A 22,124-nucleotide genomic window follows, 5' to 3' on the forward strand; every position below is an offset into this window, starting at 1 on the left:
CCAGAAGACTTTTCTAACCCTTTTTTTAAACAATACTTAATAAAATTAAGATCTCAAAACGAACAGTTTACAATCTTCTTCGACGAAGCTCATTTATTTATTTTAGAAACGAGCTTTCGTTTTATATTAAAGGAAATCCCTTCGATTACTAAATATATAAATCAATTGATAATTATAAGTGCGACTTTACCTAACGACTTATTAAATTACTTTTATGAAACATTTAATATGACGAATAACTTAATAATAAGAGGCTCTACTACTAGAGCAAATATCTCTTATAACATTTTAAAATCGTCAGAATCTTTAAATTGTTTTCAAATCTTAAATAACTTATTAAAAGATATAAACTTAACATTAAAAGCTAATAGTAAATTTTTAATCTTTACCGATACGGAAGTGAATTGTGAAGCTTTAAGTAAAGCTTTAAATATACCAGCTTATTATTCGAAAAAAGAAAATAAATCTAATATATTAAATAATTATATAAAAAACCCTTTGGAAAAAGGATTAATAAGTATTACGGCCGCGAGTGTAGGGTTGCATATTCCTACAATCGATTATATTATTATATATAATAGAAGCAATGGTTTAATTGAATTAGAACAAGAAATAGGTAGAGGTGGTCGTAATAATCAATTATGTAAAGCTTATTTAATAATAAATAATAATGAATATCAAAATCTAAAAGATAATAAAAGAATAAATCTTTATTTTATAAAATATATTATGACGACACGCCAGGTCTTTTGGACGCACCTTATATGCGCTAAGCTACTTCTTTCTTTTTTTCTTTCGTATTCTTCGTATTCTCTTATTCTTCGCTTTTTAACTTATGAACTATAGTTTACGAGTCTTTAGCGCTTTTACTTTCGTGTATATAAACTTTAGCTATCTTCGACTTTTATATTCGATAGTTATTGATTTTAAGTCATTACTTTAAGATTCTCTTGAGCTTTTATATGAATCTTCGCGCTCTCGTGAGTTCTTTTAAGTAATCGCTTAAAGTCGTTATATTATTAACAACTACTTCACTCCGCCGGAAACGGCTTTAATAATATTCCTTTTTAAAATTTCTTAGTAGTTAGACGTTAAAAAACATTCAAACGACTTTAACGGTTACGAAAAGGCTTATTCCAAGTATAATTTAAAAAATAGTATTTATATAATATAGCAACCTTCGCTCCGCGAGCAAAATCCTTCGCACACCTCTTAAAGCTGCTTTAGCAGCTCTTTCTTCTTCCTTTACGGCTTAACTAATAGTTCCTTTTACTTAAGAAGAAGCTATTAATAAGCAAGATAATAAAAATGATCCCTCGGCTCTTATCAACCTTAAAAAAGCCTTGGCCTAATACTAAGCTTTTCTTTAGTCTTAACGAAAGGCCGCTAAGCTTAAAAAGCTTTTCGCAAACATAAAAACCCGTAACGAAAAGCTCGATAAAAGCGCTAGCGAATAAAAAACCTTCGCTAATAAAGCTGAAAAAGAGGCCCGTCGAGCTCGAAAAGAACTAGACTAGCTTTAAGCGGTCCTGCTAATTACGGAACGCTCGTTAAAGCTTTTTTAAGTCTCTTTCGAAAATAATTCTAAAAGCAAAAAGCTATACCGGCTCTCGGTCCTTTAAACCACTCTTTTTACTTATAAAATCGCTAACTTTCGTCGCTTTTTCGCCGACGACGATAAACTACTTTCTTTTTATAAGCTAATCAACCTTCGCACTCCAATTAGATTTAATACTTTTAAAGCTTCTTTTTTAGCTTCTTAAGGTCGCGCTCGTATTAAGCGGATCTTTAACTTTAAACAAAAGCTTTTAAACGATGTAAGCTATCGAGCACGTCATTAGCAAGCTCGCGTCTTTAATAACTTAAAAGCTTTCGAAAAATACTTTTTTATAAAACGCTAGCGCAAGAATTACGTCTTTAATTAAACCGAAAAAATAGCTTACTTGTTTTTGGCCCTTTTAGTTATGAATCGTAGCAACCTCGTAATCGTTTTAAAGCTCGTTTAAATCGCTTTCGAGTTTTTAAACGACTTTGTTAAAAAAGCTAAAGCGTTAATTAAGTTTAAAAAACTTTATATAAGGCTTAACTAGCAATTCTAAGACTTTTATCTTGTTTTCTCGAAGCTTGCCGCTACCGCCGAAATTAAAAACGAAGACCGATTACGTAAGGCTTTGCGTTTTAAGATTATTAAAACGCTGCGCGATCAGCTTTATTTAGAATTTGCTAAGATTATAACTTTTAAAGACTTTTAAACCGCCGTTTAATAATTAGCTGCTGGCTAATACGCGTTTGCAAAGCTTTATAATACTTTATAAGCTAAGTATAATACTTAATTCGCGAAGAGCTTTTATAATAAAGCTCGTAACGAATCTCGCTTAGCTTAAAGAGCAGCGGTCAAGCAAATCACTTATTACGAAAACCGTTAAGGTAGCTCAATTCTCGTCTCTTTCTTTACTTTTTAGCGCTAAACTTATAATAGCTTTAGCGCTAGTGCAGATCGATCTAATCGATCTAACAAATTCTTTTTTTTCGAAAACGCTTTTAAGTTAGCGATCAAGACTTTTAAATCGTCTCGCAAAGACTCGAATACGCCGAAGCTTTTTCGCTACTACTTAATCTACGAGATAAAATACGGCGCTAGACTTGAATACGGCTTTTATTCGGATGACTCGGACGATAAGCTTTACTTCGATGCTCTTGAAGATTATTAAAAGCTCTCTTTTATTAACTTCGATGCTCTTGATAATAAAAGAAACGTCGAGGCTTAAGCAAAGCCTTTTTTTTAAGCTAGCTTCGAGATATGCGATACTTCGACTTTATAAAGCTTTTTAATAATAAAGCTATAATTATACTCGTTACCTTTATTAAGAATAGCCTTTCGTATAAAGTATTTGCTTTGCTCGACTTAAAAGCTAATAGATACGCGTTAATTGACTTAGCGCTACTCAAATCACTTTCTTTCTTTTTTAAACTTTTAATTCAACCTTTTTCGGCCTTATTCTCCGTTAAATTATACAATAGAGCTCGTAAAGCTATTATTTTACATTTTACACTTTTTAATCTTACGGTTAATAAGCGCGTTTAATCTTTTATTCTTTTTCTTATTATTAACTTTAAAAATCATAGCGTAATCTTCGAACGAGCATAGCTAATTAAGCATTAGATTCTTTTTAACTGCGCTCGCCGCAAGCTTTATTAGCTTCGTTTTAATCTTCCGACCGCTATTTACGCTAAACCTATTAAAATTACATATCTTAATTAGCGTAAAGTAAACGCTCGTCATTAGCACGACGCTAATAAGCGTGATCGAGCTTTGAATCGCTTTTAAAAAGCTTACGACGCTAATTCATTCGTAAACTATAGTTTACGAGCGGATTAAGCAGCAACGATAATCGCAAAATCATTTCTTTTTTTTTAAAATCGTCTTCTTTTCGCTTCTTCTTTTAAGATCGTTAAACCCTTTTCTTTTATTTACTTTCTCGTAAAGCCGTCATTCTTTCGCTTTACGAAAAACACTTTTTCTAAAGACTACGCTAAATCAATATTTTAAATAAACCGTAAGCTTATATCAACCGATATCGCTTCCGTAGAACTTTTTTTACTCGTTAAACGCTTTCGTTAAACATTTAAGCATAAAATTAATAGAAACTTTAAAATCAACGGCGTTTTCGAACACGCTTTTTATATGATCGCTCGCTAAAAAGACGTAAAACTATTCTTTATATCTTTTTACAAGCTCGATTACTTGATCTCTAAGCGTTAAACGATTGCTTTTATTTAAACTGATTATTAAACAATGCTAACACGCTTTACTAACGGCTCTATCTTTGCTATTAACTTTGCTACGAAATTATTAAAGCTTATTAACGACCTTCTTATCTCTTTCGAGTACTTCGATTACGTATACGTGTTTTCTTAAAGCCGCTAGCAACGTACTAGCACCATACAAGCCTTACGATTATAAAATCGAGCTTTTCGAAAAGAAAAAAAAAGCGCTTCGGTACTTATTATTATATAAAATATCGATCTTTAAGCTAAAGCTTATTAAAGCTTACTTTATCGACAATCTTAATAAAGGTTTTATCGAACTTTTAATAGCGCTATTTGCAGCTTTAATCCTTTTTGCTAAAAAGCAAAACGGTTCTTTCCGCTTTTATATTGACTTCCGCGCGCTAAACAACTTTATTCGTAAAGATCGATACTTTTTCTTTTTAATCGATAAGACTTTCGCACGTCTTTTAAAAGCTAAAATCTTTACGAAACTCGACATTCGGCAAGCCTTTTATAAAATACGAATAGACCTAGCTTTCGAAAAGCTTATAACATTCAGAATACGTTACGGTGCTTATAAGTACAAAGTTCTTTTATTCGAACTAACTAATAAACCCGCCACTTATTAACGTTATATAAATAACTTCTTCTTCGACTTTTTAAACATCTTTTGCACGGCATATTCAAACGATATCTTAATCTACTCCTCCGACCTTTTAAAGCACGCTAGCTACGTCCGCTAAGTTCTTTAACGACTCGACGACGCTAGCTTTTAAGCTGATATTAAAAAGTGCGAATTCAGTATTATTAAAGTAAAATACTTAAGCTTTATTATTTCTATCGAAAGCTTAAAAGTAGATTCGAACAAGACTTCGATAATAAAGCATTGGGCGCCTTTTACAACCGTTAAAAGCATTTAAAGCTTCTTTAGATTTTATAACTTCTACCGCCGATTCATTCGAGATTACGGCGTGATCGCGAAGCTTTTAATGCACTTAATTAAGGTTAACGTTCTTTTTTTATTTAATTCTTAATATTAAAAGAGCTTCGACCTCTTAAAGCTCGCTTTAATTATTGCGCCGATCTTATAGCATTATAATTAAAACCTCTTTTATATATTAAAAACTAACGCTTCCGACGGCGTAATCGCTTTAATCCTCTTTTAAAAGCATAATTCCGATTGGCTATTAATCGCTTACTACTTTAAAACTATAGCTCTCGCTAAGCTCAATTACGTCGTCTACGATAAAAAGATGCTAGCTATTATACGCTTTTTTAATAACTTCCGCGCCGAACTCGCTAGCTTCTTTTACTAAGTTTAAGTAATTACCGATTATAAGGCCTTGAAGTACTTTATGACTTCCAAGATCTTTAACGCTCGTTAAGCACGTTAAGCAAAGCTCTTTTCCGATTACAACTTTATTATTACGTATAGACTAAGTAAAGATAACCTTTTAACTAACGCGCTAATACGTCGCACCAAAGAGCTCTTTTTTTAAAACAGCTTTAAGCGTACTTAACGCTTGCAAACGCTGCTCCGCGCCGATAACGTTGACTTACGACTCTTAATCAAAAAGCTACGCTAACTTACGCTTTCGAAGACCGCCGTTATTATTAAAGAGATCGCGAAGCTTTTATCGATATTTTAAGTTATTAATTAAGTCTTAAAAGCTAATCGGACCGCTTTTAGTTTTATAGCACTTCGAATTCAAGCTTTTAAAGCTAAGTCTTTACTTATAAACTACGATTTACGAGCTAAACTCATTATAAAAAGCGACTTATTGCTTTATGACGGCCGTTTATTAATTCTCGACGTTTAAAACTTGCGCTCGTTACTCGTTCGAAAAGTCTACGACTAAGTATTTACGGCATACCTTAGCTCTTGCAAAATTTATAAGCTTTTTGCAGCATAATATTATTAGCACGGTATAGCTAAATTCGTCAATTAATATTGCCGCAATTGCTACGCTTGCAAACGAGCTTTAATGCTTCGCGATAAAAAACTTAGTTTGCTTTAATTTCTTCCGATCTTTTCGCGCTTTTAAGAGCACGTTATTATAGATTTTTATAGCTTTAATAAAGACAAACACGGCTACGATAACGTCTTTATAATAATCAATCGCCTTTTTAAGCAAGCAATCTCGATTTTTTATTATAAGTTTATCGATGCTAAAAGCTTCGTTAAGCTTTATATCTATTATATCTACAAGTATTTTAAAGCTCTTTTAACACTGACTTTTAATAGAAGACTTTAATATTAGTTCGACTTTTAAAAAGAATTTAATAAAATCTTCGGCATTAAATTAACTTTTAGCACCGCCGTACACTTTGAGATTAACGGTCAGATCGAAATTTATAACTAATACTTGCAAAAGCGCTTCTATCTTTTCGTAAGTTATTATTAAGACGATTAAAGTAAGTTCTTTCTTATAATAGACTTCGCTTAATTGACGCTCTCTCACGACTCTTTCGGCGGTCTTTCTTTTTTTAAAGTAATCTACGGCTACGCCTTTCGGACTACTTAAAATTAGAGCTTAAAACGACTTAACGATTAAACCTTTTCTTATAAGCTTAATTAAGACGAAGCTCGCGCTTACGCTAACCGCCACCTTGAAGCTTAGAACTTCGCTAAAAAGCACTTTTAACGCGCTTAAGACCGCATAGCTAAATAAGCTAATAAATTAAAGCGCTCGGTTGATTTCGACGTTAATGATAAAGTTTAATTAGATATACGCTCGTTCTTTACTTTCCGACCGTTAAAGAAGCTCGATAACTTTACGAACAGATCGTTCGAAGTTACTAACAACGTTTATAGCAGCTTTAAACTTAAGCTTTTCGAATTAATAAAAGTTTACTTAATTTTCTATTCCGGACGGCTATAAAAAGCTTTTAATAACTTTACTCTCGAGCAAATTATTCTTAAACTTAACTCGATTAATATCACTAGCGAACTTAAGTACGAAGTGGAAAACATTTTAACCGTACGTTAAACTAAAAAGCACTTTAAGTACTACGCTTTTTAGCTCGGCCGCGATATCGACCTTACTTAGTACTCCGCTTTCGACTTTATATACGCTCTTTTTAAAGTACGTGACTTCTACTTGGAATATAAAAAGCTCTTCGGCTTTTCCGCGAAGCTCTTCGATTAAATCAAGGCTTATTCGAACGGTATTAATAATTACGATCACTTAAGCAATGATAAAGCAATAAATAAACGCTCGAGGACGAGCTTTTTTCGGACGGAAAGGTAGTATAACGATACGCCAAGTCTTTTAAACGCACTTTATATACGCTAAATTACTTCTTTCCTTTTTTCTTTCGTATTTTTCGTATTCTCTTATTCCTCGCTTTTTAACTTATAAACTATAGTTTACGAGTCCTTGGCGCTTTTACTTTCGTATATATAGACCTTAGCTACTTTCGACCTTTATACTCGATAATTGTTGATTTTAAGTCATTACTTTAAAATTCTCTTAAGCTTTTATATGAACCTTCGCGCTCCCGTGAGTTCTTTTAGGTAATCGCTTAAGGTCGTCACATATATTTTAAATCAAGATTATAACTATTTAATAAAATTCATAAATAATAAAATTTGCGCAAGGCAAATACTAGAAAGCTATTTTAATAATAAAAATATCAGTCATTGCGGTCAGGAAATGGAGCCTTATTATATTTGTTTATTTAATTTAAAAGCATTAAGCGAATCGAAAAAATTATTATAAAATAAAGAAATTAGTAAAAATATAAATCATAATAATATTATTAATAAATTAAATTCGATTAAAGACGTTTGTTTTTGTTATTTATACGACGATGATTATACTTACGAAGTCGCTTCTAATCATTTTTATTATAATTGTAAAAATAAAGATATTAAAAAAGAATTTTTAAACGAAACTCGTAAAATTGAAAAGGCTTTAAAACAATTAAAAGCTTATAAACCTGGCAGTTATTATTATCAATGCTTATTACCACTTAATATCTGTTTAAATCGATCTATATTCACTTAAAAATGTGAATATTAATATATAATACTAGAAACATTAGTTTTAATTATTAAACTTATATTAAAAAATAAAATACAACCTTTTAATTTGCTTATTCTATCTAGCGAATCTGTCTTAAAAGTAATCAACGATAAATCTTTATTTTTAAAATATATAAGCGAAAAAATTATTTATAATAATACGGACGCAATTAAAGCTTTTGAAATATTTATTAAATTTGATTTTAAACAGTTAAAAGAACTGAAAAATAAAATAATTAATAAAGATAAGATTAAAATTAATTTAAATCCTTTTTATTCAAGTCTTTTGCTTTCTTTATCGGAATGTTTTAATTCAACTATTGATCTAAACCTTAATAATTTATTTCCTATTAATATTATAAATCAAAGCGATAAAATATCTAAGCATAATTATAATAATAATAATAATAAATCGAATATTCAAGACTTTACTTTAAGTAATCTTATATCAAATTTAAATAATATATTAGATTCGGAAATCGTTAAAAAGCTTGAAAATATTAGCTAAAAAGATTTAAATAAATTAAATAAAAGCGAATTAACTATACAAGATATATTTGAAATATATAATACTAATTCTAAAGGTAAAAGCAAAAAAGAAATTAATACTAATAATAATTCAATAATAAATAAAACAATTGATTTAAATTCTGAATCAAGCGATAAAGATTTTGATGAATTCGATACCGCCGACTTTTAGAAAGATATTGATCAAAATGACGAAATTAATTTATTAAACGAAAATAATTTAATATATAAAAATCAATCTACTGATTTTATAAAAGCTTTCGCTCTTAAAGTCGAAATAAACGAATATTTTAAGCCACAATTAAATAAAATACTTGAAAGCTATATATACGCTAATCGACCTTTATTACTAATTCCGAAACATAAATTATTCCGCGATTTATATTTAAAAATTAAAGATTATTTAGATCTTTGTATAATTTGTTCTTATAATAAAAAAACTATTATTAAGCATACCGTATGGAGTTGCTCCGATTATAATAAAATTAAACCTTTATTACTTAAAATAAGTACTTTTAGTAATATAAATAATATTTCTCGACATAATTTAATCGGAAACGACTTACTTTACGATTTTATTAATAATAGATTAACTTATAATACTTGCTTATTACTTTGTCAAGTATGCTTAGCAATAAGTAGTTATATAAAACATTATAAAAGTAGTTCTACTATTAATTCATTATTATGCAAAACAAAAAATATTACTTTTTTAATATATTATTTAGTTCTTAATGATAAAAATGAATACGAAAATTATCAAATACCTAAAGATTGTATTAAAAAACTAGAAAGTAATTCAAATAAATTTAAATATTCAGTATACGATTCAAAAGATAAAAGTTATATAACAATTTATAATTATTAGATATAGATTATAAAAAATACTAAATATAATAAAACTGTTTGCAACGAAGCAGCAAAATTAATCGCTTAATTCTCTTGTCATCCAAATGATATAAGATATTAAAAACTCATATTTTAAATATTAAATAATTAAAGATAACAAATATAACGTAATTAAGTTATAAGATTAAAACTAAAAAAAATTTATATAAAAAAATAATATGAAATTTAAAAATTAGTCTTAAATTCTTTATATAATTATTATTATATTAATTACATTTTAAAACTCTTTCTTATAAAGAAAGAGACCTTACGTTATTTAAAAAAGATTATTCTTTTTCTTATTTTTTAAATTATCTTAAAAAGCATTAATTCGATCCTTATATTATTAAGCTAATCTTTTTCATAACCCGTAACTATTATATTCAAAAATAATTAACTATTTATATACAAATAAAAGTTTTTAATATTAATAATAATAAGAAGTCGATTTTTTTTAAAAAAAAGTATTTATTAAATTTAGGCTGCTCCATAGGGCCCCATGGGGCCCCACGGAGTTTTGAGTCCTCCCCACGGAGGAACCCACGGGAAGTACAAAATTCTGCCCTTCCCTATAAGGAAACCCTATAAGGCGTAAGGTTACTCTATAAGGTTTATATACATAAAAATATGTATATGCATAATTATTAATCAAGTTTACTAATCACATTTACTAATCACATTTACTAATCACATTTACTAATCACATTTACTAATCACATTTATTAATTAAAGACTTAGAGTATTAATTAAATTTATTAGTTACAAAAGCTTAAGAGTTAATAAAAACCCGTTCTTTAATCTAAGTCTACTAGTTACAAAGAGTTGATAAAGACCCGTCTTTTTACAGTTACGTAAAATACGTTTAACTCGGTCTCCGCTTTTAGCCCAAGCTCTTGCTTATAAGCATAGTTTAAATAAATCTCGTCTGACTCAAGTAGCTCTTTTAGCTTTTAGCACTTGTTACTCTACTTAAACTCATTTTTATCCGAGAACTTAAAAGTGAAGCGTTTGTATACTAAAGTGCTATCGATAGTGAAAAAGTATAGTATTAATAGCTCTTTCAAAATGCTTTTAGCTTCGGCATAATCGCTATCGAAAAGCTCAAAAGTAAGATCACTTAAGATCAATCGAACTTTGACATTTTTATAAGTGAATTGCTTTCTAATTGCGTTAAAGAAAAAGATAAAGTAATCGAAAAGACAAAAGACTTAAGCGCTCTCTTTTTAAATAAAAAATCAATTAATGATCATAAAATATAAATGTTATTACTAACTTTATTAGCACCGTAATGCTTAATGCCGAACTCGTCGACAAAACCTTTACGACCCTTCTATTCGTAATCGAAGCTGATTAGTCTTAAAAACAAAGCGGTATCCTCTTTATCATAGCAAGTAAACATTAAATTAACAACGCTACTATTAGCATAAACGACTACGAAATCCTTATAACGACTAAGTATCTCGTTGATTAGCTTATTGCTATTAATGCTAAAAAAGTTAACTTCGACCATAGCGTTATAAAAGAAAAGAATCGACATTGCTAAATAAAGAAAATAATTAACTTGAAGCAAAGAATCAAAAAGCAAAGAATCAAAAAGCAAAGAATCAAAAAGCAAAGAATCAAAAGGAAAATAATTACTTAAGTTAAATATAATTATAATTAAATATTAAAGTTAATTAAAAAGTTGAAATTGAGTGTTAAAGTTAAGGTTAAGAAGTTGAGTATTAAAGTTGAAGTTAAGAAATTGAGTATTAAAGTAATAATAAAAAAAAGAAAAGGAAAAGGAAAAAGAGCGAGTACTTATATAAAAATAAAAGTATAGCTTAATCGTAATCGAAGCATTGCTTCGATTCATCAAAGGTGAATTATAATATTTGAAACAATAAATCGACGCGGAACAAAGAAAATAACGCGTTTTAAAACAATAAATCGACGCGGAACAAAGAAAATAACGCGTCGCTTAATAATAATCGATGCAATACCTCGATTCAACAAAAGTGAATTATAATATTTAAAACAATGAATCGACGCGGAACAAAGAAAATAACGCGTCGCTTAATGATAATCGATGCAATGCCTCGATTCAACAAAAGTAAATTATAATATTTAAAATACGAACTCGACGCAAAACAAAAAAAGAACGCTTCGCTTAATAAATCTAATTAGTAAATCTAATTAGTAAATCTGATTAATAAATCTGATTAATAAATCTGATTAATAAATCTGATTAGTAAATCTAATTAATAAATCTGATTAGTAAATCTAATTAGTAAATCTGATTAATAAATGCTGCACGAAAAGAAACCTTGCATGCTGCACGTCCTTTTGCTACACGTGCTTAGCTCGGCTATAGCACGTGCTTTACCGTACGTAATCTAATTAATAAATCTGATTAGTAAATCTAATTAGTAAATGCTATACAAAAAGAATTCACGTACTTAAGGCTGCTATACGTAACCTACGTAAGGCTGCCACACCTAACGTACTTAAGGCTGCCACACGTAAACTACGTAAAGCTGCTATACGTAACCTACGTAAAGCTGCCACACCTAACCTACTTAAGGCTGCTATACGTAACTTACGTAAAGCTGCTACACTTACCGTACCTAAGGCTGCCACACGTAAACTACGTAAGGCTGCCATACGTAACCTACGTAAGACTGCCATACGTAACCTACGTAAGGCTGCCACACCTAACGTACCTAAAGCTGCCACACGTAAACTACGTAAGGCTGCCACACTTAACGTACCTAAAGCTGCCACACGTAAACTACGTAAGGCTGCCATACGTAACCTACGTAAAGCTGCCACACCTAACGTACTTAAAGCTGCTATACGTAACTTATTCGTAAACCATAATTCACGAGCTATATAACTTTACGAATAACTTAACTTTACTAAAAAACTTAATAGTTATAAAAAGAATCAGCTCTTTTAAAGTTTAATAAAAGTAATACTTATAATTAAAGGAATTACGTACACTAGCTAACTAAAAGGTTTTATAATCAAGTTAAAAGTCCTTTGATTAATATAACATTTTAAACGAAGCATATTAACTAACTCGTAAACCATAGTTTACGGGTGAACTCTTCTTTTAACTACTATTACCGGTGTTCTTAGCTAGCTAGCTAAAGTCGATATAAATATATTAATAATAATAAAAAAACTAAAGATATCGATAAAAAAGAATTCAATTAATTATTATAATTAATTATAAACAAGTAAATACAAAAACTTAATAATACAAAAAAAGCAATTCAATAAATAAAATTAAAGTCGCTAATTATAAAACCTAGCAAAAGCGATACTCTTTGCAATTAAACGCTTGATTCCAAAAGAAGCTTCTTTCTTTTTATCTTGTACCAATCCCGCTTCATCATCTTCTTTTTCTTTTATTCGTTTGCGCTTTAAAGTTAATAATAGATTTGTAATTCGTTCGCTTATAAAAGTATTAAATTTAAGGTCGTTAAACTTATATATAATAATTAACTTACTTTAACTTTGAATAACGATTAAAAGAGTTTTAAGTTTCGAAATACTAAGTTTCGAGGTTTAAGCGGCATTTAAAGTTCTATAAGATAGCGAAGCCGAGTCTGGTATTCTATCAGCTTCCTTTTTACTTATTATCCTTTTATCACTTTGCTTAAAGCTTGATATTTCTTTCGCGTTAAAATAATTTTGTTAAGAAATATCATTCGAATCGTTTTGATCGTATAAATTTACTATCGCTAATATTTAAGTTAAAATTTATATTTAAATAAAAGCGTATATTATATAATATCGTACTTCGTTGCACTTTATTTTTATAGTTTATATAGCGTTTAAAGCTAATCGATTCGTTCGTACCGTTCGAATCTGAATTTTCTAAATCGTTTTCGTTTTTTATATTATTAAAAACGTTTCAATCTATATCATTTTAAGTTTGCTTATCGAGAAGTAAATCCGTAGCTACTTTCGATTGATTTACTTTGCTTAGTTTTCTTTATAAAGAATATAATCGATTTGCTACGACTTTGCTTTAAGAAGCGGAAGAATGCGCTTTGTATAATCTTATATAATAGTTAATAAATTAATTAGTAAATCGATTAGTAAATGGATTAGTAAATCGATAAAAAGTAAAAATATCGCAAGTAAATTAACTTACTTTTTAAATGCCCTTCGTAATTTAAAGACTTTCCGTACCGTAGCTATCGCATTTTAAACGAAACATTTTTATTAATATCTTGAAACCTATTTAAGTTCTTTTTTATTCAATATAATTAATAAATATTTATAAAATCGATATTATTTAAACTTACGTGATTCTCGCACTTTAGCTTTTAATATTATCAACTTAACCTCTCGTTGCTTAAAACTCATTGTTCGAAAGTCTTAATCGATCGCAAGATTATCGCAAGCAAAGATATATTCAAAACAAAATAAGCTTTAAAATTAACGATTTTGCTATTCTTAAAATTTTTATACTTCTTATTCGAATTCCTTTTTAAGCTGATCTTCATTTAAATCATTATAATTTATTAAAATCGATTCGAATAAATGCCGAGCTTTATCTAAGCGAGTATTATACATCTTGAAATATAAAGCAATTATTTCTTTTGCGATTATTAATAGCGATAAATTACCGCGACGATAATCGCAAATATCTCTTGCAATATTAAATACTCTTTTTACGCAAATACTAATTAAAAAGATGCATAAAAAATCTTTAGCTATTCGAGTTAAATCAAAATACCGAAGCTCAAAGTTTCGCCAAGAAGTTAAAATCTCTCGTCCGTCGACCGCTAAACTTAATTAATAAAAATCAATAAAATTAAAGTTTTAAATTAAAATTTCAAACTTACGAGCTAAAAGATAATCATGCACTTCCGACGACTCGTGATTTATATCTTCGAAAAAAGCTTATTAAAAAGAACTTAGTATTAATCTGCCGCGAAGTAATAAAGCGGCTATCGGTTAACGATCGATTGCTTTAATATTATCAATACGTTAAGCTATAGATATCGAAGACTTATAATGTTCGTTAAAAAGCCTTTCGAATCTCGCTCGATATATTGCAAACTAATCTTTACTTTCGTAAAGCTAAGAAAAATTTAAGTCGAAAGTCTTTAACTTAATAGCAAGATATAAGATTATCGCGAAAGCAAAAATATCCTTTAGCGGCCCTTACGTTTTCTTATAATACTTATTTAATTTCTCGATAGCATTGATAACGCTTTCTTTTAATTGCAAGATCTATTTAAAATCATTGCGATTTTCTTTCGAAATCTTTATATATTCAAACTTTAATCGTATTTGTGCTTTATTTAAACGTTCGAATATTTCATCGAATATTAAAAATCCGTATTAAATAATAAGACTAAGCTCTTCACTTAAGTGCATAATTAAAAAGTGAAACGGTCGAAAGATATCGATTAATTATAAGATTTGCTTTTATTAAATATTAGATAATTTGAAAATACTTATCTTATCGATCTTTATACAATATCTTTGAATAACATCTTTAAAAGTTATAAATCGATTAAGCATATAAAATATAAAATCTTATCTTATAATAACATTTAAAACAAGCTTTAAGCTTTTCGTTAAAAGATGCTTTAAATCGTCGATAAAAGCTTTTATCGTTTTATTAAATCGCGATTTTCGAAGTTAACTAGCCGTAACACATTTAACAAACTTCTGAACTTAAATACGTTGATTAATAATTAGTAAATATAATTAGTAAATATTTTAAAAAAAAAAAAAAAAACTTACAATCGCAAGTATATATACAATCTTTCGTTTATCGCGTCTTTTTACTCTTTCTAGCTCGTTTATATCAGAATCTTCTTCTCAATGCTTTTTTAAGCTTTCGTTCGTTAGCGATAATCGCGATCCGAGCAACGCTTTAAAAGATAATTGCAAAACGTAAGCTATATACGGAACGTATAGAATCTCTTAGCTTATAAAAAGCTTTTTCTTAAACGCATCTTCGACGCATTTAAGCAATTCTTTTATCATTATGTTATTTGAAGATGCGTTATCCGTTGTAATCGCGATTATCCTTTTTATTAAGCTTAATTTAATAAAGCGTTCGTAAATAATTCTTGCTAATTCTTCTTTTGTATAATTGAACTCAACGTATATAAATCTAAGCATAAGCTGAATCATATGCTAATCTTTTATAATTGCAGTTCCGATTATGCATATAAAAGAATAGCGCTTAATACTAGACTAATAGTCTAGTAAAATGCTAAGTTTTTGATTAGCTAGTAAATTGTTTAATAAATAGCGATCAATTTCCAAAATCCTATCGTCGAAGTCTCGCTTAATAGTTGAAGCACTAAAAAGCTTAAGATATAGGTTTTGTAATTCGCAAAGAGATTTTTAATCCGAGTTATTAACTATTCGAAACGAGCTTCGCGTAAATAATATAACATTTAAAACACCTTTTCGAAATGCTGATTTTAAGTCTTAATACGAAAGCGTTCTTCGTAATAAATGTGTCTATTAAATATTAATTTTATTATTTATTAATCAGATTTATTAATTCGATTTACTAATCAGATTTACTAATCAGATTTACTAATCAGATTTACTAATTAGATTTACTAATCAAATTTACTAATCCGATTTACTAATCAGATTTACTAATTAGATTTACTAGATTTATTAATCGAATTTATAAATAAAAACAAACGTATCAAATTGCGTTAAAAAGATTTAGATCTTAATTGAGTTTGCCGAAGCTTTTGTTTTAGCTTACTTACGACGCGTTTGCAAACATCCGTTTTCTAATAATCGGCTAATGCTTTCGTTTTAAAAGCCTTAAGCTTCGGATGCTTTAAAGCTCGGTCGCACTTTTTATAGTATACTACAAGCTCTTTTATTGATTTCTTAACTGCTTAAACGAATCCAATCTATATAAAAGAAGTTTTCTTTTTATTTTAATCGATTCGCAAAAGATTTTAATTAGCTTCTTGTTATTAAGAATACTATAAGGTCTATGACTACCAAGTATTAAAAGTCTTAATCTTTTTAACATTCTAAATATAATATTAATTAGAATATCTAATAGTTGCTAATAGTACTAAGCTAAAGAAATTAATTATAAAGCTTTCGAACTCTTAACTTTAAAATAAATCGATATTTTCGTAAGTAGTTAAAGTAATTTAAAATGAAAACGAATTAATAGCTTAAAAAAACATGTTTAGATTCTAACGAATTTGCTATTAAACTATTAATTTAAACTTATATATCAACGTCTTATATACTTAAATATTATATAACATCATTTTATAATTTAAATATATTTTATTAAATTAATTTATTTTTAAAAAAGGTTTTGCTTACGCTTAATTATTTTTAAGCAGCATTCTTGCGAGCGTTAAGTTTTAACTAGCGGTTTTTTTTTTTATCTTTTTATTTCTTTTTATTTCTTTTTTATTAAAGCTTAATTATAATTATATCTTTTAACACTTTTAAGCTCTTTTTACTTAAGTTGACTATTACGAACAACCTTTTTATATATAGACTTTAATATCGGTATATCTATATCGACCTTAGCTAGCTAATAGTATTTGAAAGAGTTCACGGGCCACTTAACATGCCTCGCTAAGTCGCTCAGCATATCACACCAGTCAAAAGACCTTTAACTTAACTAATAAACTTATTAGTTAGCTAGTACGCGTGATTCCTTTTAATTATATAAAAAGAATCAGCTTTTTTGAATTTTAAAAAGCAATTAGAATTCAAATACTTTTACAACCGAGTGTTTTGCAATTGCAAGTACTTTAACGACCGTTACGAAGTTACGAATATATTCTTTAATCGCTTAAAATGAATTCAACACTCAGTTTTTCTCAACTTTTACTTTCGATAATTATTAATTTCAAATTTAAATAATGATTTTATAATCTTCTTAAGCTTTATATAATCCTTTCGCTTTTTTATAAATTCTTTAAATAATCGCTTAAAGTCGTTATAACAAGTACCTACTTAAATTTATTAAAGTTTAATTAATATACAAGGATAAAGTGCTTATAGAAATCTTAATTTAAATATAATCTTTGCAGCTTTCTTCTCGGCTGCTGCTATGCGGTAAATAAAATTAATATAATCTAATAAATATTAAAAATAAAAGCATTTAATTAAAAATTTATTATATAAAACGATAAAACACTTTATAATCGTATTAGCTTATAATTATATCTACAAGCTCGAATATCTATTATAGCTGAAAAATAAATCAAAGAAATTTATATTTTAACGGACGCTTGCCGATTTATTTATAAGTGCCGTTTTATTATTTATATATTAATTAAGTTATTAATTTATTAAAGATTGCAAACCAATTAAACTCGATCTTTACCGAAATAAATAATAAAACTTATTATTCCTTTTTTATTAGACGAACGAACGGTCGAAACGCTCGATATATAATAAAAATGCTAGACGAAAAAAAGCGTAATCGTAGCTAGTTAATTAGAATAAACGAATATCGAGTTAAGCGGTTTTTAAATAACGGCTATAAAATTAAGCTATCTGTTAAATGAATTAATAAAAACGAACATAACGACGGATATTATAGAATTAATATTATTAGCGGGCAAAAGACTTTTTATATACAAAAAAGAAGTATCGCAAGAAAAGAAAGTAATAAATTCGATAGCTTGCGAAGGCCTCTTGAATTTCATTATTATAAATTAATAGATAAGTTTATATAAATAGTTTTAAAATCGTTATTATATTAAATAAAATATATATATAATTAACTTTAAATATAATTCATAAATCTAAATATTAAAATAATTTATTAATATATTTATATCGATTTTAAATACAACAAGTCGATCAATTCTTTTGATTCAAAACTTTAAGATGTGACGACCTTAAGCGATTACTTAAAAGAACTTACGAAAGCGCGGAGGTTTATATAAAAGCTTAAGAGAATCTTAAAGTAATGATTTAAAATCAACAATTACCGAGTGTAAAAGTCGAAAGTAATTAAAGTTTATATACACGAAAGTAAAAGCGCTAAAGACTCGTAAACCATAGTTTATAAGTCAAAAGCGAAGAATAAGAGAATACGAAAAATACGAAAGAAAAAATAAAAGAAGTAGCTTAGCGCATATGAAGTGCGTCCAAGAAACCTAGCGTATCGTTACACAAAAAACCGACGATTAATAAATATAATTAATAAATATGATTAGTAAATATAATTAGTAAATATGATTAATAAATATGATTAATAAATATGATTAATAAATATAATTAATAAATATGATTAATAAATATAATAAGTAAATATAATTAATAAGTATTATTAATAAATATAATTAATAAATAAGATAAATAAAAGTATTTTTATAAAATACAAAATTTATAATTAATCGTAAATTCTATTCTATATAAACTTAAACATTGAGTTTAAGAATAATTTCAATTCCGTATCGCTATCCTTAACGCCGTAAAACAACTCCGGAGCTAGCTCGTCCTTTTTCCAAATCAATTGCATAACGCGTTAAAATAAAATAAGATCGCAATCAGCTTCTTTAAATTCAGCATTCTTTTCGAATCCTTTTATATTTTATCAAGCGGCTAGACTCGGCAATTCGTATTCAATCTTATCGGTATTTGCTTTAATTTTAATTCGTTAATACTTCTTTTCATTAAAGGAAAAGTAAACGTAAAGAAGCTTAATTAAATAAAGACTAAAAGTTATAATATTAGTTCAGTTGATTAAAAGTATAATAAAATGAATTCTTACTTAATTCGTTTTAAAACCGTACTTGCTAAATCTTAAGCTATCAATTCAAAGAAAGCTTTTCCACTCTTTAAATTAGCAGCTCGGCACTTTTTTGTTAAAGACCGCGCTACACTTTGCTAATAGCGACGAAATTGCTAAACGGTTATCATATAGCGTAACTTTATATTATTAGTAAAATATAAATATTTAAATGAAATAAATACTTACTTATGCGTGCTAACGTGCTAATTGCCGAGTGACCTTCTCTATCTCTTTATCGGTAATCGAGACGTATCTATCGCGAAGTATATCACTATTTTCTTTTTCGTCTTTTCGCAAATTAAATTCTTTATAAACCTTTTCGTTTAAATTGAATGCTTTATCAACCTAATCGCTATTCAAGTATTTTCTATCATTGAATCTAGTTGTAAAAAAAGCGGCTTGCATAGCAAGATTATCTGCGTAGATGCTTCGATTCTTTTTAAAATCGATTAATAAATTGCTTAATAAATCAAAGAAAAAAAAAAGTACCGTTTATCTATAAGATTCTTTCGCATTTCGGCCTATCGAGTTTTCTTTTCAGCTTTTAATGCTTAAGAATATTCTAAGGTTTGTTTTCAAATTGCAGAAAGCTGATTAGCGGCCGCTTAATCTCGTCTTTTAGCTTTTCGAAGCTTATCTACTTAAAGATCTTGTTTCAGCTTTATTATACGAGCATTAGCTCTTATCGTATAAAGATTAGTTGATAATTGGCCTCTTTTTAACCTTCCTTTTTAAGAAAAATTTATAAATTAATAAAAGTTAAAATACTACGTAAAAAAAATACTTACTTTGCGCTTGCTAAGGTTTCTTAGCACCGGATTGCTTGCCGCCACGATTGCCGTCGTATCGGCCGCATTCTAAGAAAGACGTTTTTAATCAGTAAATAGATTAATAAATAAAAAAATAATTCTTATTATAGATTTTTCAATCCTTTTTATCAAATTAAGCTGATTTGTATTTGCAATAATACCTTCTATCGAATCAAGCTGATAAGCGGCTATATTAAATAGTATTATAAAGAAGCCAAACGTTAAGAGTAAGGGTTAGGGTTAGGGTTAGGGAGTAGCTGGAAGGCAGATTGAAATCAAGAAGAGTAAGAGTCCGACAGTCAGTTGCAAAGAATCAAACTGTTTCGCCTGGCTCTTCAGGGACTCGTACGGCGGCTAGGTATTATATACTTAGGCTTCGGCGTAAGCTCGGTATAGGCCGAGTAAGTCATACAATCAATACCCTTGCTTACTCGTAAACCTTAGTCCTCGATCTGAAGGATTTATGCAAGTGTATCAATATCGAAGGATTCGAGTTATATTAATCGCGCAAACTTAGACTAGACGCGCGGCCTTCTAAGGTTTCGTATATTTAATACGACGATAAGCGTGCATATATGCGCGCATGCGCGCATATATGCGTGCATAAAGTCTATTAAATACCTCGCTAAGGTAAGCTGTGCACTTAGTTAGCAAAGTGCAAAACTTTAACTTTGACGTTCCGAGTAAACCTTGCGGCGTAGCCGGATACGATAAGCGAAAGTATATACGCGATGCTACTAAGTCTACGGTCTATATATATAACCCGATATCCCCTTCTATTGTATACTATAGCAGTATGCAAGGGGCGAGATTCTTGATTGTCGCTTCTCATTCCTTTCATCGAAGTTAGGGGTTAGGGTTAGGGTTAGGGTTAGGGTTAGGGAGTAGCTGGAAGGCAGATTGAAATCAAGAAGAGTAGGAGTCCGACAATCAGTTGCAAAGAATCAAACTGTTTCGCCTGGCTCTTCAAGGATTCGTACGGCGGCTAAGTATTATATACCTAAGCTTCGGCGTAAGCTCGGTATAAGCCGAGTAAGTCATACAATCAATACCCTTGCTCACTCGTAAACCTTAGTCTTCGATTTGAAGGATTTATGCAAGTGTATTAATATTAAAAGATTCGAGTTATATTAATCGCGCAAACTTAAACTAAACGCGCGGCTTTTTAAAGTTTCGTATATTTAATACGACGATAAGCGTGTATATATACGCGCATGCGCGTATATATGCGTGTATAAAGTCTATTAAATACTTCGCCAAAGTAAGCTGTGCACCTAGTTAGCAAAGTGCAAAACTTTAACTTTAACGTTCCGAATAAACTTTGCGGCGTAGCCGGATACGATAAGCGAAAGTATATACGCAATGCTACTAAGTCTACGGTCTATATATATGACCCGATATCCCCTTCTATTATATACTATAGCAGTATGCAAAAAGCGAGATTCTTAATTATCGCTTCTCATTCCTTTTATTAAAAGTATTGCGCCGTTTCTATCGTGAGCTCCACTTCTTTTCTTAAGTCAGTTTTTCCCTTTATATTAAGTAACTCTACGGTTCTGCTTAATAGTGCTAACGGGACCCTTTAAAATAAGTTCTTTCCGAGGGTCTCCGAAGAAGTCTCGCAAATACCTCGAAAGGTATTCGCTTTCTCGTAAGTCTCCTTCTCTTAAAGTAGTCTCTGTAAGCAACGACCACGTGAAGTTTCCAAGGCTGACTAATATAATAAAGTAAGCTTAAACCAAGGTCCGAGTTAAAAGTCTAGTTAAAGTCAAGGTTAAGTTAAGTTTAAGGTTAAAAGTTAAAGTAAAGAAAAGGTTTGAACTTCTCACTTTTTTAAAGCTCTTTAACCTTTTTTGTTCTTATTTTATATTCTTATTTCGATAGATCGTATTAGAATCTATTAAAATATAATATGGCCGGCGTCTATTAATTAGCGAAAGCGTTATCATTACCTTCGCTATTCGTTATCGACGTCATCGCACCAACGCTTTTCAACGCTACGAGCGTCGAGCCGCTTGTTACTTAAGCAGTATACAAACGCGCTTCGCTTTTAATAAGAGTAAACAGCTTTCGTACTTCTTTTTAAAAGTCTAAACTAAAGTTTAATAATAAAAAAAATCGCTAAGAATACGGCGTTTCGAGTATTATATTCCTTTTTTCGGCTTATACGCATTTAATAGCGTTAAATTATAGAGATTAAAAGAGTTGTATAAACTTCTCCTCCGCTTTAGCGAGGTTATGATATTATCTAAATCATCGAAATCCTCGATAGACATTTTTCGCAAGATGTCTTTTAGCGAACTAATACGTATATATTCTTATACTGGATTATACT

The sequence above is a fragment of the Drepanopeziza brunnea genome (assembly GCF_022702325.1).
Source record: "Drepanopeziza brunnea f. sp. 'multigermtubi' strain 214-2 chromosome Unknown ctg16, whole genome shotgun sequence".
NCBI lineage: Eukaryota > Fungi > Ascomycota > Leotiomycetes > Helotiales > Drepanopezizaceae > Drepanopeziza > Drepanopeziza brunnea.